Source organism: Penaeus monodon, chromosome 3 (genome assembly GCF_015228065.2).
Source record: "Penaeus monodon isolate SGIC_2016 chromosome 3, NSTDA_Pmon_1, whole genome shotgun sequence".
NCBI classification, from domain to species: domain Eukaryota; kingdom Metazoa; phylum Arthropoda; class Malacostraca; order Decapoda; family Penaeidae; genus Penaeus; species Penaeus monodon.
In genome coordinates, this window is record NC_051388.1 from 19,212,907 (window position 1) to 19,228,973 (window position 16,067).

Consider the following 16,067-nt stretch of genomic DNA (forward strand, 5'->3'; position numbering starts at 1 on the left):
CCGCCTAAATTTTTTTTTTTTAAAATTGCTTTCCCTCCCCCCTTTTCCTCTCTTTCTCTTTGTTTCTTTCTTTTTTTCTACTTTTTTTTATATCTCTCCTCCTCGTGAGCATCTAAAAGAAACTGATACTGTTAGAGAAAATCCACATCTTGACCTGTTTTTACAATTTTTCGATATTAAAAGTTTACCCCGTATTTTTTTTTTTTAAAACAAAAAAAATTCCCTTTTTTCTTAAAAATGGGGAAAAAAAAAAACCCGGTACGTCAAAAACACTAATAAACGATAATGTTTAATATTGATTAATTATTAAAGTAAAAAAATTTAGTATTCACCCTACTTACGGCTGCCCCAAATTTAAATCAGCGTAAATGGAAAAAGGGCCCAAAATTAGGGTTTTAAAATCAAGGGACAACGTGAGGGGAAAGAGGGGAGCAAAAAACGACCCCCGGGGAAACACCAGTCAGGGACAAAAGCAAATTTTCATTAAAGGACAAAACATGGCATTAAATCGAGGGAAAACGCGTCCGTTTGTACGGTGTGGATGGCAAGTGTGTGTGTGTGTGTTGTTTTAAATCCCCAAAGGGCAAAAAAATATATCAGGTTTTTTTGTATGCGATCCCAAAACGCTTTTTGACATGTGTAAGCGTTTTGTAACATCGGGAAAGCCCTTATTTAAAGATAAATGTTTAAAATTAAAATTTTCATGCTTTGGGAAAATTTTGTTATTTTTAAACAGAAACAAAAATTTTATCATCGTAAAATACTATAAAAAAAAAATATAGTATTTTTTAAATAATTTTAAAAAATTTAATTTGTTTTTAATAAAAACATACATATCTCTATATTTTGTTGTGTGTGTTGGTATGTTTGTGTTATGTATACATATGCACACACACACACACTATATGTGGGGTTTTTGTGTTTGTGTTTTTAAATGTTATTTGAAATATGTGGGGTGCAAAATATATAAAAATTAATATATATTACATATCTACGTACTGTAAAATTCTTTAAACATTTATTTTTTGGCGGGTAGAAAAGGAAAGGATAAAAATCTCTATAATTATGTTTTTTTTAAAAATTTATGATAGGAAAAAGTGAGTAAAAAATTAAAAACCACTTTGGGGACATCCCCTGGACTTTTAAAGGCCCCGTCAATGGGGGACTGAAGCTACCATCGGTCACGGTGAAGACCCCGATCCACTCAGCCTGCCGTGATGCGCGTGAGGGTGATTGGGAGGTGCTTAGTCTAAGGGATGCTCATGACTAGCAGGGAAAAGGGGGAAACCCAAGCAGAATGAGAGATCATCTCTGGGAGGACGCACTTGTCGAAGAGGGCGCTGCAGGCCTTGGCTTCTTGTTTTGGGAAACTTGGATCCGAAGGTGATGGCCAGATCGTAACCCTCGGGAGCCCTTGAGGTTTTGGTTGTTGCCCAAGGGGGTTCTTGAAGGTGGACATGGCTGGGGGTGACTTTTCAGGGGGAAAGGGAAAACTCGATTTCGCACAAGAGCTTAGCCACGAAACCAGCGAGTCCTTTTCTGTGTATTTCCCAATTGTTGCAGCAAAAAAGAATATCATTAAAAAAAAACAGAAATCCTTTAACTTTTCCAGTTCAAATTACCTAGGTGTACAAGAAAATTTTTTTAATAGTTTATATAAGCATAATTTACTTCGTTGCAAGGGTCCTCCTCCATGGAATCGGGGCCCCTCCTGTAACGGGCGCTTAGTTTCTTCCCGACGAGTACTCCCTTGAGCACCCAAGGGCGCCACCCCCAAAAGCTGCTGCTGCAGAAGCAAAACAGGGGTGCGGCGATGGTCCGGCTGCAGCGGGGGTTCCCAAAAGGAGCAGAGACCGGAGGACCCCCAGAGGCCCCCACAGGGGGAGCGACAAACATGCGAGAATTCATGATGGTGGTGGAATCTGTGAAGAAAAAAGCCGACAATTTGAGGCTACGTTGTAAAAAAGAAGAAGAAGAAAAAAAAAAAAACGTCCGAAATATTAAAGAAAGTATCGGAGAAAATTTTTCCCCCGGAAGTACTAGAAAAGGGGACCCCGTTTGCCCCTTCCCTGCTTGGTCCGGGGCAGGAAGAGGCCCGGTTTTTATGGGGGTTTCCCTGGGGGAAACGCGATTTTATACTGAGGGGAAGGGGAAGCAGGGCGGGAAAAAGAACCCAATTCGGACTGAGGGGGAAACCCAAAACGTATCCAATGATGCGGAAAGGGGCTTTTGGGGGAAATTAAATTAAAGATACTATTTAAAGCCCTTATGTACAGGCTTCCTGAAGCCCCAAAGGTTTTTATTTTTTCCTTCTGTACGGGTTCGTTACGGGAAATTTTGGTTTTACATGTTTTGGGGTTTGGGGTTTATAAATCCTATATATATTGTTGTGTGTGTATATATATATCTAAAATATATATAAAATTATCTATATATTTTATATAAGCTGATGGGTTGGACGGGGCTTCCGGGAACGCACAAATGTCTTGTGTTTACTTTTGTGACATCGTTACGGGAAATTGCTTCCCCACGTATTTATTTGGGGTATATGTTTTTTTTGATATATAGATAGCTGATAGGTGGATTTATGCCACAAACACACAATATATGTGTGTGGTACGTGCATTGCTTATAAATAGGTGCAGGGGGGTATATATAGGGTGCATACACGTCTATTTTATTTATCTGTATAAATATAGACTTTTATATTATATTTTATATATATATATAATATATAATAATATATATATAATGTGCGCGTGTGTGTCTGTGTATGCAAGGGGGGCATTTAAAAATTGTGCATGTAGTATATATAGGCGTGAATACACGTCTATATCTTTTTTATCTGTAAAATATAGACATGTATTATAATATAATATAATTATATATATATAAATTATATATATTTTGCGGTTTTTTCTGGTATGCAGATGTATTTTATATAAAACTTTTTTTTTATATGTAATGTATAGTATGTATTTTTTTAGTCTTATTACGAGCAACGGAAGGGGTTTTCTCAGATCCATAAACTTTGCCCCGGATTCCAGTCTTATTCTGGACAGCTAATAAACTGCTCAAAGGGGAAAATGAAACGCATTTGTTTTTCCCAAATTTTTTTTGGGTGTATTAAAAATGTATAGGGGGAATGGCAAAAAGAAAAATTTTTGAAAATTCCCCTGAGTAGAAATGCCCGTAAAATAGTGAGGGTGAAAGATGGGTTTTTTTTCTAGCATGAAAAAGGGCGGTTTTCGAGCATACGAAAAGATCCTCCCTGGAAAAACGCACTTGCTGAAACGGGGGCGCTGCCCCTTGGGGTCGTCCCTTGGCGAGGGCGGGTGGCCCGGTCGTACTCGTGCGGGAGGACTTAGGTTTTTCGGGATTTTCGAAGGCCGTCTTGAAGGTGGACATAGAAGTGAGGGGGGGTTTGGCGGGGGGTTTTCCTCATTTGGGAGAGCAACCCTTTGGGGATGCAGGCCCGGGCCCAAACCCCGGTTCTTGGGGGACGGTTTACCTTTGGAGGAATAAGGTTTTGTGGGATTAGACCACTCCGGGAGGGCGTTAATATCGTTTGTGTTCGTGAGAAGGGAATTTAGATATTATTTTTTTGATCTTTATGTTAAAAGAACCTTCCTCTTAAAATCCCTCATACCAAAACCCCAATTTTGGCCCTTTACTCCATGGAATCGACGTTTCCCCCCTGTAACGGCGCTTTAGGGTGCTTCCCGACGATTACTCCCCTTTAGCACCGCAAGGGCGCCCACGCCCAAACTTCCGCTGCAGAAGCGGTGACAGTGGTAGCGGCGATGGGCCCGGCTGCGGCGGTGGTCCCCAAAAGGAGGAGAGACTCGGGGGAGGCCCCGAGGGCCGGGACAGGGGGAGTGACCAAAAACGAGAGGTTTTTGGTTGTTTGTGACTGAACTGAAGGGGGAAAAGCATTTGTTTAAAAAAATATAATAAAAAGAGGGGTAAAAAAAATTAAAAATTTTAAAAAAAAAATAAAATAAAAGAAAAATAAAAAAAAATAAAAAAAATAAATGCGGGATGCCTTATGTTTTTGTCGCTTTAAAAAGTTATCATTTTGAGAAACTTAAAAAAAAATTTAAAAGATCGCCCATTTACATATTAATATCGACAATAAAAAGCAAAATATTTTTTAAAAAGTGTTCCCCGGGGTCCCCGCCCCCGTACCTGCTTGCTTTCCCGGGAAGGGGCACTGGATTCAGGCGGCCCACCCCCCGTTCCCTCCCCCCGTATTTATGGGGCTGGGGAAGGACCGGGAGAAGGCAAAGGCCTCGATCCAGGGCTGATGGGGGAATCAAAAAAAATTTTCCCGAGCAAACAGTAGTCACCCAATTAATGTATTTCCCGGGGGAACCCTTTTTATGAAAAAAATAAAGCTGCAAATTTTGTTTGAACAGAAAGCCTTTTAATTAAACTTTTGAAGACCAGATTTATTTTTGGGAAAAATATCCCAAAACTTTTGACTCCCAACGATTCACTTTCCCCAGGGATATCAATGCTTATATAGTTTTTGACTGTTTTTGTTTTTGCAAGAATTTTTAAAGGGTAGCGGGAAAGAAAATCGGGACCCGCTGAACTTTTTTGTATTTACTAGTCCCAAAAGGGTTTTGGGAACCCCAGGCAGTTTTTTGAGTAAACACCATTTTTATGTGGGGATGTGTAACGATGGGGCATTAAATGTGCAGGAAAAACTCAATCATTTTTTGGGATATAAATGCCCTATCTATACCCACAGTTTTAATATAATATATATAAAAATTTTATTTAAAAATAAAAATATTTGTATTAAAATATATATATATATATTTTTATATATAAATATATATATATAACACAGTATTTATATATATATATATATATATATATAGTTTTATCTATTTTTTTATTATTCTCACCATCACACACATACTCCCCACACCACACACCCCACACACACACAAACACACACCCCATATATATATATTAAAAGATATATATAATATAAAATATATATATTATCAGTATTGAAAGCAGTTTTGGGGAATTGCATTATGATAAGATAGCAATAGTTTAATGATGAATATAATGATAAGAATAAAAAACTAAAAATTAGAAAAGAAGTAATTATGATTTGAAATAACAATGAAAAATAATCATAACTAATTTACAATTTTAAAAAGAAATAATAAAGATGATGATAAATTTATGATGAAAAAAAAATTAAAAATAAAATAATAAAAATAATTTTAAATATAATAAAATAATAATAAAAAAAAATTTTTAATAATTTAAAAATTTTAAAAAAATTTAAAATTAATTTTTGGGGGAATGCGAATGATTTTGAAAGTATTAATTTATTTTGTGTGTTTTTAAAAACAATAAGGGTAATAAAATTCATGTTAATGATATCAATAAAGATGATTTAAAATTAATAATGTTTATAATAATAATAAAGGGAAAAGATCAAAAAAGCAAAAATGAGAATAAAAATAATTTTTGATAACGATCGCAGAATCTAGTGTCTTCTCCCCCGAATGCTTCTACATGGCATATCCAAAAAAGTCTCTCCTGTATATTATTTAAAATATATATACAGGGTGCTGTGTAGTTTTTATATGCATTGTTCAAGCATATCTAGCTACCTAAATGCCTCCAAACCCTTTTTCCCTTACTAAGGGATTTCCGGTTACTGCAGTCCCCCTGTTAAAATCAAAGATTTTCCCCAAAAGGGTGTGCACGGTTTTCTTTGCCCATTTCTCCATTCATTTAATTTTCAGTTGGTTTTCCCTCCTTTGGCCCCGTGTTTTGCTGAGGGTTTGCCGGTTTTTAGCAAACCCCGCTAATCGCCCCGCTAAATTTTCCCACGAAAAAGGAAAAAAAGGGGGTTTTCGAATTTATGAAATTTGGTTTCCCCCGTGATGTTAAACTGGGAGAGAAAAAAACAAAAATGCTAGGGTTTTAGTAGAAGAAAAAGAAACATCCCGTCGGTCAGGCAAAGGTTTTTAAAGCCCAAATTTAAGGGGCCTGCAAAAGGGTTTCCTTTAACCCCAAAAAATGGCCAACGTGTGCCATTTGGGCCCCAAAAAGGGCCCCCCCCCCCGGGAAAAGAGCTGTGTAACAAATTCAGATTGATTGATAGAGAAGGGTTTTAATGTGCACACACCATACATACATAAAAATTTTATATATTATATATATATATAATATATAATAATTTTTATTTATATATATATATATATTTTAAATTTTATAAAATGTATTAGATAGTTTGGGGAAGTAGATAGATATAGCTTATATTTTCATCATTTATAGGGTTTTAGCGAAGGATTGGAAAAAAGAAAAAATTTTTCTGAGGGGAAAAATGGGTTTATTTAATTTTTGGCAAGCAAAAATGAAAATCATTTGAAAAACCCGCAATATTCCCTGTGAAAATTAAAGGGCCCGTCATTTAAGGTCTTAAAGCTCCTTCGGTCCCCCGTGTGACTCCGATCCACTCAGTCCCGCCTGCGTGGCGCCCCTGATGTTATTGTAGGTTTTAGTTTTAAAAATGATGCTCAGGACTAGCAGAAAAAGGGGGAATCCAGCATAAAAGGGGAGATTTATCTCTGGAGGGGAAAGCACTTGGGCGAAGAAAGGGGGGTTTCAGGCCTTGGGTTTTCTTGGCGAACTTTGGGTCCGAAAGGGGGTGGCCAGATCGAGACGCCCCCGGGACCCTTTGGGGTTTTGGTTGTTTGGGCGGTCTTGAAGGGGGCATGGGTGGCCCTTTTTTTTAAAAAACTTCAGCGGACATGGCCCGATTTTGACAAGAGGGTTAACCCCCGCAACCAGCTGAGTCCCCTTTCTGTGCCACACAATCTGTTTTCGCAAAAAAAAATTTCATTAGTAAAAACCTTTAGCCTTTTAAATTTTACATATACCCAGGGCACAATTTTATTTGTGAATAGTTTTTATAAGCGATAAATTAAATTCTGTTGCAAAAGTCCTCCTCCATGGGAAACGGGCATCCCTCCTGTAACGGCGTTTCCCGATTGGGTTCCCCACGAGGGCTCCGCGGGGGCCCCCGGTGGGGTGGGAAGAGTGTTTGGTGGGCGTTTTTGGGGGGCCAGGGGCTTGGGGCCCCAAAAGGGGGAAAATTGGGGAAAGGGGGGGGCCCCCAGGGGGGAAGGCAAAAGGAGGGAAATGAGGTAGCGGGGGGAGTCCGTGGGAAAAAGTTCGGGTGCTTGGGAAAAGAAAATCCTTTTTCCCCCCTTTAAAACCCCCCCAGAAAGTCCATAAAGGGAAGCTTTTTTTTCCTTCCCCTGCCGGGGGGTTTTTTTAAAAGGAAAGGGAAAGGGATGGGGGGGGGGGGGCCGGCCCGGGGAGGGGAAAAAACCGAGTTCAAAGGGGGAGGGGGGTTTTAAGGAAAATTGGAAATTTAAAGGGGAAGAGGAAAAGTTTTGAAATGGGAAGGGCCATTTTTTAAAATTTAGAAAGTCCAGGAAAAAAGGGAAGCCGGGGGGTTTGTTTTTCTTCCCGTGTTTTACAAAAGGCTTTTTTCGATTTGGGGAACCCCTATTTTTTAAAATACACACATAAACCACCGGTTTTGGGGGGGGAAAGGAGTATTAAACAAAATATTGGGGAATAGTAATAATTATTTATGCCCCTTCCCCAAAAACATTTTTTTTTTCTTAAAAAAGGAAAGTATTTTTTCGTATTTTAAACCCCCCTTTCCAACGGGGTTTTTTTGGTTAAAATTTTATAGAAAATAATTAATGGATATTTTTGTCAAATTAAAAAAAAACTATTCTTTTTATATTTTTAGGGTTTTTTTTTAAAAATTTTAAAAAAAATATTTTTATAAAAATTTGTAATATGAAAAAAAATAAAAATATATAAAAGTTTTTTATATATATATAATATATATATATATATTATAAAAACCCCAAATGTATGTTGTAAAGTAGGGCACAAATATTTTTATACATATATGTAATATATCTGTGTGTGGGGGTTTTTGGGGGGTTTTAAAGGAATCTAACGTTTGCGTATCATTGCAATTTTTTCTAAACTATATTTATTAATTTAATTTTTCTTTATTTATACAAAAGGGGTTACTCCCCTTGAATAAATAATTTGTGTAGTCGTTAGAAAAAAGGTTTTGAAAACTTACGCAAAGTTTTTATGAAAAAAGCTTGTTTTAAATCCGCGGGTGCATCGCCCGGGAGTGTGCGAATCCGACCCTGTGCTGAACAGTTTTGTATTTTGGCCACCCGTAAGTCAAAAATTACTCGTAATGTATTTCTCAGGCGTGCGATGAAAATATTACAAGAGTCAAGTCTTCGTTTCGATATATTACTTGATATGACTAGATGCAAATTGTCTTAAATATCTCAATAGATTCGTGAGAGTATTCTAAGGGAAGGGAATTTTTTTTTTTTAATGTTTTTAAAAGGGCTACTTTTTGTTTTGAAAAATTTCTTATTTTTCCCTTTTCGTCAACATTTTTGGTTTTTTTTTTTGTGTAAGTTTTCTTTTAGATTTTCATATTTTCTATTTTTAATTTTTAAAATATTTGCACACTAATTTAAATAATATATAATATATATATTTTATTTTTATTTTTATAAAATAAAATATACATTTGTGTTTTACAATGCATAATTATATATATATAAATTTATAAAATATAATATATATATTTTATCATTTTTTATTTCATACATAAAAATATATATTATTATAATATATATTATTTAAAATTATTTTAAAAATGCATAAATTTTTACATCATAATATATATAAAAATATATATAAATATATATTTTATATAAAATATATACAAAATGACATATATCCACATGATTTTTTAGGAAAAAGCACTATAAATATTATATATCATGGGACTATATATGCATATATATATATATATAAAATATATTATATATATATTATATATTATTAATAATGTAAAATATATATATAATTAATATTTATTATATAAGGTATATTAAAATATACAGTATATATGTTTTACATTTATATACACACAGTTTTATATGTATTATATATAAAAATTTTATATATACACATACCTATATAGTATATCTATATGCTATATTAAAAATCCCCCACAAACCACACAAACCCCACCAACACACACACAAACACACACATATATAAAATATATATATATATTAAAAATAATAAATATATATAAAATATTATATTCATTGTTTACCCTAGTGAGGATTTTTTTCGGGCGTTTTCTTTAGGGGGATTATGATAATGATTCAAAAAGTTATAAAGGGAAGTATATTGTAGTGATAAAACAATAAAGAAAGAAAATGGGAAAAATGTAGTGAAAAATGGGAAACGATAATAATAATAATATGATAATAATCATAATATATAGTGACGATAGGGTTTTAATAATGATTTAAATTATAATGGTAAAGATAATGTGAAAGTGTTAAAAGGTTTATAATAAGATAAAAATAATAAAATTTAATTTATTATTTAAAGTTAATTTAAACTTAATGTTTATAAAAGTTAATGATGTCAATAAAAAATTAATCATGATAAGGTAAAGATGATTTTTACTGGCCAAAAATGGTAATGAAAGATAATGTTGAAAATGTCACAGAATTTGTGTCCCTTTCCCCCCTCGAATGCTTTTAACATGGCATATCCTAAAAAATGCCCCTCTCTGTATATAATTTATATTATCTATAGATGAGTGGGGGGTGTATGTTGGGATATGCATGTTTTATATATATATATTTTTAAAAATATATATATATATATATATAAAATATTTTATATTAATTTATATCATATTTTAATATTATATATTTTGTATGTAATATGCAATTTGTTATTGTCCCCTTTCTTATCTACATTGGGATATAATTTTTTTCCGGCTACTGCGAGTCTTCTAAACCCCAAAAAATTTCCCAAAAAATAGTGCACATTTTGGGGGCTATTTTTTTCATTTACTGAAATTTCAGTTTTCTATCTTTTATCTCTCTTTGGGCCCCCCTTTCTCTGAGGGTTTGCCGTCTCTGCAACCCAGCTAATCGACTGTATTGTCGGCCCTGAGAAAGAGTAAAAAGGGGGATTTGCAATTTATGAAATAGGGGTCTTCATGATGAATCTCGGAAAATCTACAGAACGATGGTAGGTTTAGTAAAGACAAGAAGGGCATCCCTTCAGTCAGGCAAGGGCGGCAAAACAATTCAAGGGCCTTTCAAGGGTACCTCTCAACACAAAAAGTGACCAGCGTGATATCATGGGCAAAAACCCCCCGTCCCCTGGGAAAATGAAACTGTGTAAACCCGACTCAGAGAATTGAAAAGAGATGTTTATGTGTGCACACACAATACATAAATGTATAAAAATGTATAAGGGGGAAAACAGGTAGGGAGATGGATATAGCATATATTGCATGCCCTTTAGGCGCATTTAGGGGGGGATTGGAAAATAAATATTTCTCTGAAAATATGATTTATTCCCAAATTTTATGACAAAACAAAAATTAATATCATTATGAAACACAGCCCGATATTCACTGTGACTTCAGGTCCCGTCGTGACGGTCTGAAAAGGGGGTACCTTCGGCACCGTGGGTGACTCCCATCCCCTCAGTCTACCTTGGATGATGTTATTGTGAAATTGCTTTCTAAGATTGCCCCACAATGGCATGAGAAGGGGGAATCCAGCATGAAGGAGAATTCCCCTTTTGGAGAGGACGCCAAATTGTCGAAGAGGGGGGTGCAGGCCTTTGGGTCTTTCGTGGCGAACTTGGTCCCAAGGTGATGGCCCAAACGTAGCCGCCGCGGGGCCCTTTAGGTTTTTTGGGTTTTTGTTTGAAGGCGGTCTTGGGAAAGGGGGACATGGCTGGGGGGGTGAGCTGTTTTAAACGGAATGGACCCCGATTTCGCCAAAAGCTTTGGCCCCCGCAGCCACGAGTCCCCTCTTCTGTGCCACAGCAAACTGTTCAGCGAAAAGAATATCTAAAATAAAAACCGAAATTCCTTTAGCCTTTTAATTTCCCCGTGGACCTAAAGGGACAAGTAAAATTTTTTTGAATATAGTTTATATAAGCGATAACTTACTTTTTGTTGCAACGTCCTCCTCCATGGAAAACGACATCCCCCCTGTAACGGGGGTTTTAGATGCTTCCCGACGAGAACTCCCTTTGGGACCCCCAAAGGGGACCCACGCCCAAGCTTGCCCCTGCAGAGCGTGATAGTGGGAGCGGCGATGGTCCCCCGGGTGCACCCCGGGGGTTTCCCCAAAAGGGCGAAAGCTCGGAAAAAAACCCAGAGGCCGCCAGGGGAGAGCGACAAAACACGCAGAATTCATGGGTGGTAGCGGAAATCCCGTAAGCAAAAAGTTAAAATTTAGGCTACGCAAAAAAAAGAAAATCGTTTAGAAATGGGTGCCATTTAGAACCCCTTTTCCCGAAAGTACCAGAAAAAGGGGAAACCCGTTTGTCCCTTACCTGCTTGGGTTCTGGAGGGAGGAAAGGGCGGGGTGTGATGGCGGTTCCCGGGCAGAGCCCCCGGGTTTTTTATACCCCAGTGGAAAAGGAGGCCGGGGGGGTGAAAGGCCTATCCTGGTTTAGAGGGGAAAACGACCGTATCCTAGGATGCAGGGAAGGGCCCATTGGCGTTAAAATTTTATAGTAATTCAGTCCTTTGTACAGGTTCCTGAAAACCCCAAAAGTGCTTGTGTTTTCCTTTTTTGACTGTTTTTGTTTCAAGAAGTTGCTTTTTTACGTGTTTGTTGCGTATTTTTTAAAACCATACACAAACACCCCGTGTATTTTGAAAATATGTTTATATATACGAAAAAATATATATATGTATAACCCTTTCTGATCAGGTTTCATGCTTCTATTTTTTTTTGAATATTAAAGTATTTGTCGCCTACCTGTTATCATCTACAAAACATGATATTTTTTAAAAAATTCACACACATATACACAAAAAATAAAAATATGTATAATATAAATGTGCACATCCACCCCCATATATGTTTTCATAAAATGCATATAAATGCATATATTTTATAAAATATATATATATATAATATATTAATTTTAAAATATATTAAAATTTTTTTGCCTATATGTATATATATATAGCATAATTACAATTTTGAAAATATATACATATTGCAATATATTTTATTATATTCCCTTCTTCTTTTTAAAGGTTTGGGTTTATGTCTGAGCCGCCGTGGTCACAGCATTTAAAATCACCGTTCCTTTCCACGGGGAGTGCCGGGGTTTCCTTTTTTGATAATCATTTTTCTTATTACCCGGGTTGGGGGCCAAACCTGGGCTTGGGCTGGCTTGGCCACCCCGTGGCTAGGTAGGCAACGAGGGGAAGGGCCCTTTTCCAAAAAGGGAAAAAACGGGGGCCGGGCGGTTTATTTGAACCTCGAACTCAGATTGCTGTTTTGACAGTCTTGAGTCCGAATTTTCCCAACCATTGGCCATCGCGGGCCTTTACGATCATGGGGTTTTCCTATTTTTTTCTTGGCAATGTAAAAGCGGGGGGTTTTTCCCAAAGCCTTCCCCCCGGTTTTTTTTTTTCCGATCCCCCATCTCTATTTTTCCCGGCACTGACTTGGGCTGGGTTTTGGGCCCCCCAGTGGGCTAAGCAGGCCCCTCGAGGTGAAGTTCCTTGCCTTAAAAGGGGGGAAAAACGCGCCGGGGCCCGGGGACTCGAACCCTTTGAAATAAAATTGGGCCCCGTGGCAGTCTTGAGTCCGATGCTTTACCAATTTTGACCACCGCGGCCCCTATATTTTATTACACACCCCCATATATGTTGTGTATTCATTCATACTCCCAAGGGATTTTATTTTTCATAAACATACCTTAGGTATGAAAAGATACGAGCCCCAAAACTTTTTGATTTTTTACACACACACACAACACACACACACACACACCCCCACACACACACAAAAACACCCCACACACAAAAACACACACATGTGTATATATACATGTTGGGAAATATGGTGTTCAAACGAATCCCCCAAAAGAATTTTTTTCAGTGGGAAAAATCCCTTTGGGTTTTAAATAAAATTTAAATTCTTTACAAACATTTCCTTAGGGCTAAAGAAAGGATACGAGCAAACTTTATGTTCTTTTACACACATATACACATCCATGTGGGGTGTATTAAAATAATATATATATATATTATTTTATATAAAATATTATATAATATATATATGTATATATATAATTTTGGACACACACAATCCATCCATGTATGTATATATATATATTTTTATATATATATATATATTTTTATATATAATATATATATATATATTAATTTTAAAATTATTTTATTATATGTTAAAATTATATACACATATGGATTTTTTGTAAAATAAAAATAAATATTGCTCGTTTTCAAATTTTATACTCCAAGGTATGTTATGAAGAATTTAATTTTTTTTATAGCAAAAAGGGATTTTTTCCACTGAATAAATTAATTTGTTTTTTTTCATTTGATAGAGTATCTTGGGTGCGAAAGTTCTATGAAAAAAGTTGATTTAATCCGCGGGGCACGCCAGGGGGTCGTGTGGGAATTTTTCCTTTTTTCTAAAATTTTGTATTTTTTGAAAATACAGGCTTGCCACACTGTAATTTAACGTATGTAACGTATTGCCGGGTGCGGTGAAAAAATACAAAATGTTAAATCTTCGTTTCGATATTTACTGGAAAAAACGTGATGAAATTGCTTAAATTCTCAATAGATTCGGGGAAAAGTATTCTAAGGGAAAGCCCTTTTTTTGTTTTTTAAAAGGGTTTTTAAAGGTTTTCTTTAAAGTTTTACAATTTTTTTTCGTTTTTGCAATATTTTTCCCTTTTGTTTTGTGTAAGTATTTTTTTTAGTAAATTTTTCCCTATTTTTCTAAATTGATTTTGAAGATATTTGCGTAAATATCCCATAAACCCAAAAATTTTTAAGGGTATCCCACATTTGTTGTACATGCAATATTATATTTATATATATATAAAATATATAATATACAAAAATATATATAATTAAAAATTTTTAAAATAAACTTATTTATGCTAGAATATTTATGCATATGACATGATTTTTTAAGGGAAACGAAGTGAAAATGGGTTTTTGGGAAAGAGGTTTATAAATAAGTCTCGAAAAAGGGTTTTAAATTTTAGTGTTTATTGCAAGCACAGAAGCAGGTTCTCAGATCCAATCAGTCACACTTTGCACGAGATTCCAGTCTTTGATTCTTGACAGCTAATCTCTGCTTAGGGAAAGTGAATCATTTGTATTTCCTAATGGTTTTGTGTGTGTAAATTAGAATGTGAAATGTTTGAAATGGTTGAATGATTGTTCAAGATGAGAAAGAGAATGTCAAGTAAACTCCCCCTGAGTATAAATGTTTGTATAAAATGAGTGATGGGTGAATGATGAGGTTTTATCTAGCATGAAAAGACGGTGTCGAGCATGACGAAGAGATCCTCCCTGGAAAGGATGCATTTGCTGAATTGGACGCTGCAAGCCTTGGGGTCGTCCTTGGCGAGGGCGATGGCCTGGTCGTACTCGATGCGGGAGGACTTGAGGTTGTCGGGATTCTCGAGGGCCGTCTTGAAGGTGGACATGGATGGAGTGAGGCGTCGGCGGGCGTTGCCTCGATCTCGCAGAGCAACTTGGCGATGCATCCGGCCGAATCCAGGTTCTGGGCGACGGCCACCTTTGGAGGAATAAGGTATGTGGGATTAGACACACTCCGTGCAGTGCGTAAATATCGTTTGTGTTCGTGAGAAGCACGCTTTAAAATAATAATCTATCCATCTAATGTTAAAGACTTACAGTATGAACCTTCCTCTTCGTCAGTACAAACCTCGGCTTCTTCCTCGATCTCCATAGAATCGACGTCCCTCCTGTAACGGCGTTTCAGATGCTTCCCGATAAGAACTCCCTTAAGCACTGCAAGGGCGCCCACGCCCAAAGCTGCCGCTGCAGATGCGGTGACAGTGGTAGCGGCGATGGTCCCGGCTGCGGCGGTGGTTCCCAAGAGGAGGAGAGACTCGGAGGAGGCCCAGAGGCCGCACAGGACGAGAGCGACGAACACGCGAGAATTCATGGTGCAAGCTAAAGGGAGAAATTGGTATTTCAAAGAAAAATGTAGAAGGCAGTACATTTTTGTCTTGACATCATTCTCATGATTATTATTATTATATTTTCATGTCCATCATTGTATGCTCTATTAGTCTAATTGTTATCAACATTTATGTACTTTTAAGGCTAGCACTACCAATAAATAAACACTGACAGTCGAAAAAAAATCAAGTCAAATTTCAGAGTCTCTGTCCTGTACCTGTGTTCCTGGCGAGGGCGTACAGGATTCTGGTACCGACCCGAGGGCTTCAGCGCGTATTTATAGCGGCCGGAAGGACATGCAGGAGGTGAAGAACCTTTCTGCTATCTGGCTGAAGCATCGCTCAGGGTTACCCTAGCGTGTTGGCTGACCACATAGCTATGCGTTTCAACTGTGTGCATAGGCGGAAGTTTACACACACACATATATTAATGTATCTACATGTTCATATATATATATACATATATATATATATATATATATATATATATATATATATATATATATATATATATATATACATACTTCGTTTTTGAATCAGATCTTACTCTACAGAACGGTGTTACCGATGAAGCGATTTTATTTAACAAACCAGTTAACGCTTTATTTGACTCAACTATCATAGTGAAAGATCCGTTGATTCTCCGCATGTAAATCGTCGAAACCTTGGTCTCGGCAAGGCTTTTCCTGAAATAAGGTGCATCATTAAGAGTCGATTTTTTTTACTTCGTTCTGCGAAGTAAGTTAATCGACCTCGGTCTTTTTCATTTAGGACAGTTAGGTCGAATGTGCCTTGTTGCTCTGCAGTTGCGACACACCGCTTCGGACTTGGCGTCGTGCCTTTCACTCGTTTCTCCGGGAATATCTTCGCGATTGATACTCCGATGTCGAAGGCCTGGAATTATAATCGCCTTATCTTGCCAT

At 36.6% G+C, this 16,067-nt stretch overlaps 1 pseudogene; it reads right to left on the reverse strand.

Annotated features, from left to right (window-relative positions):
• Positions 1–14,183: 14,183 nt before the first annotated feature.
• LOC119593234 lies at positions 14,184–15,384 on the reverse strand (annotated as a pseudogene).
• Between the last annotated feature and the right edge of the window lie 683 nt (positions 15,385–16,067).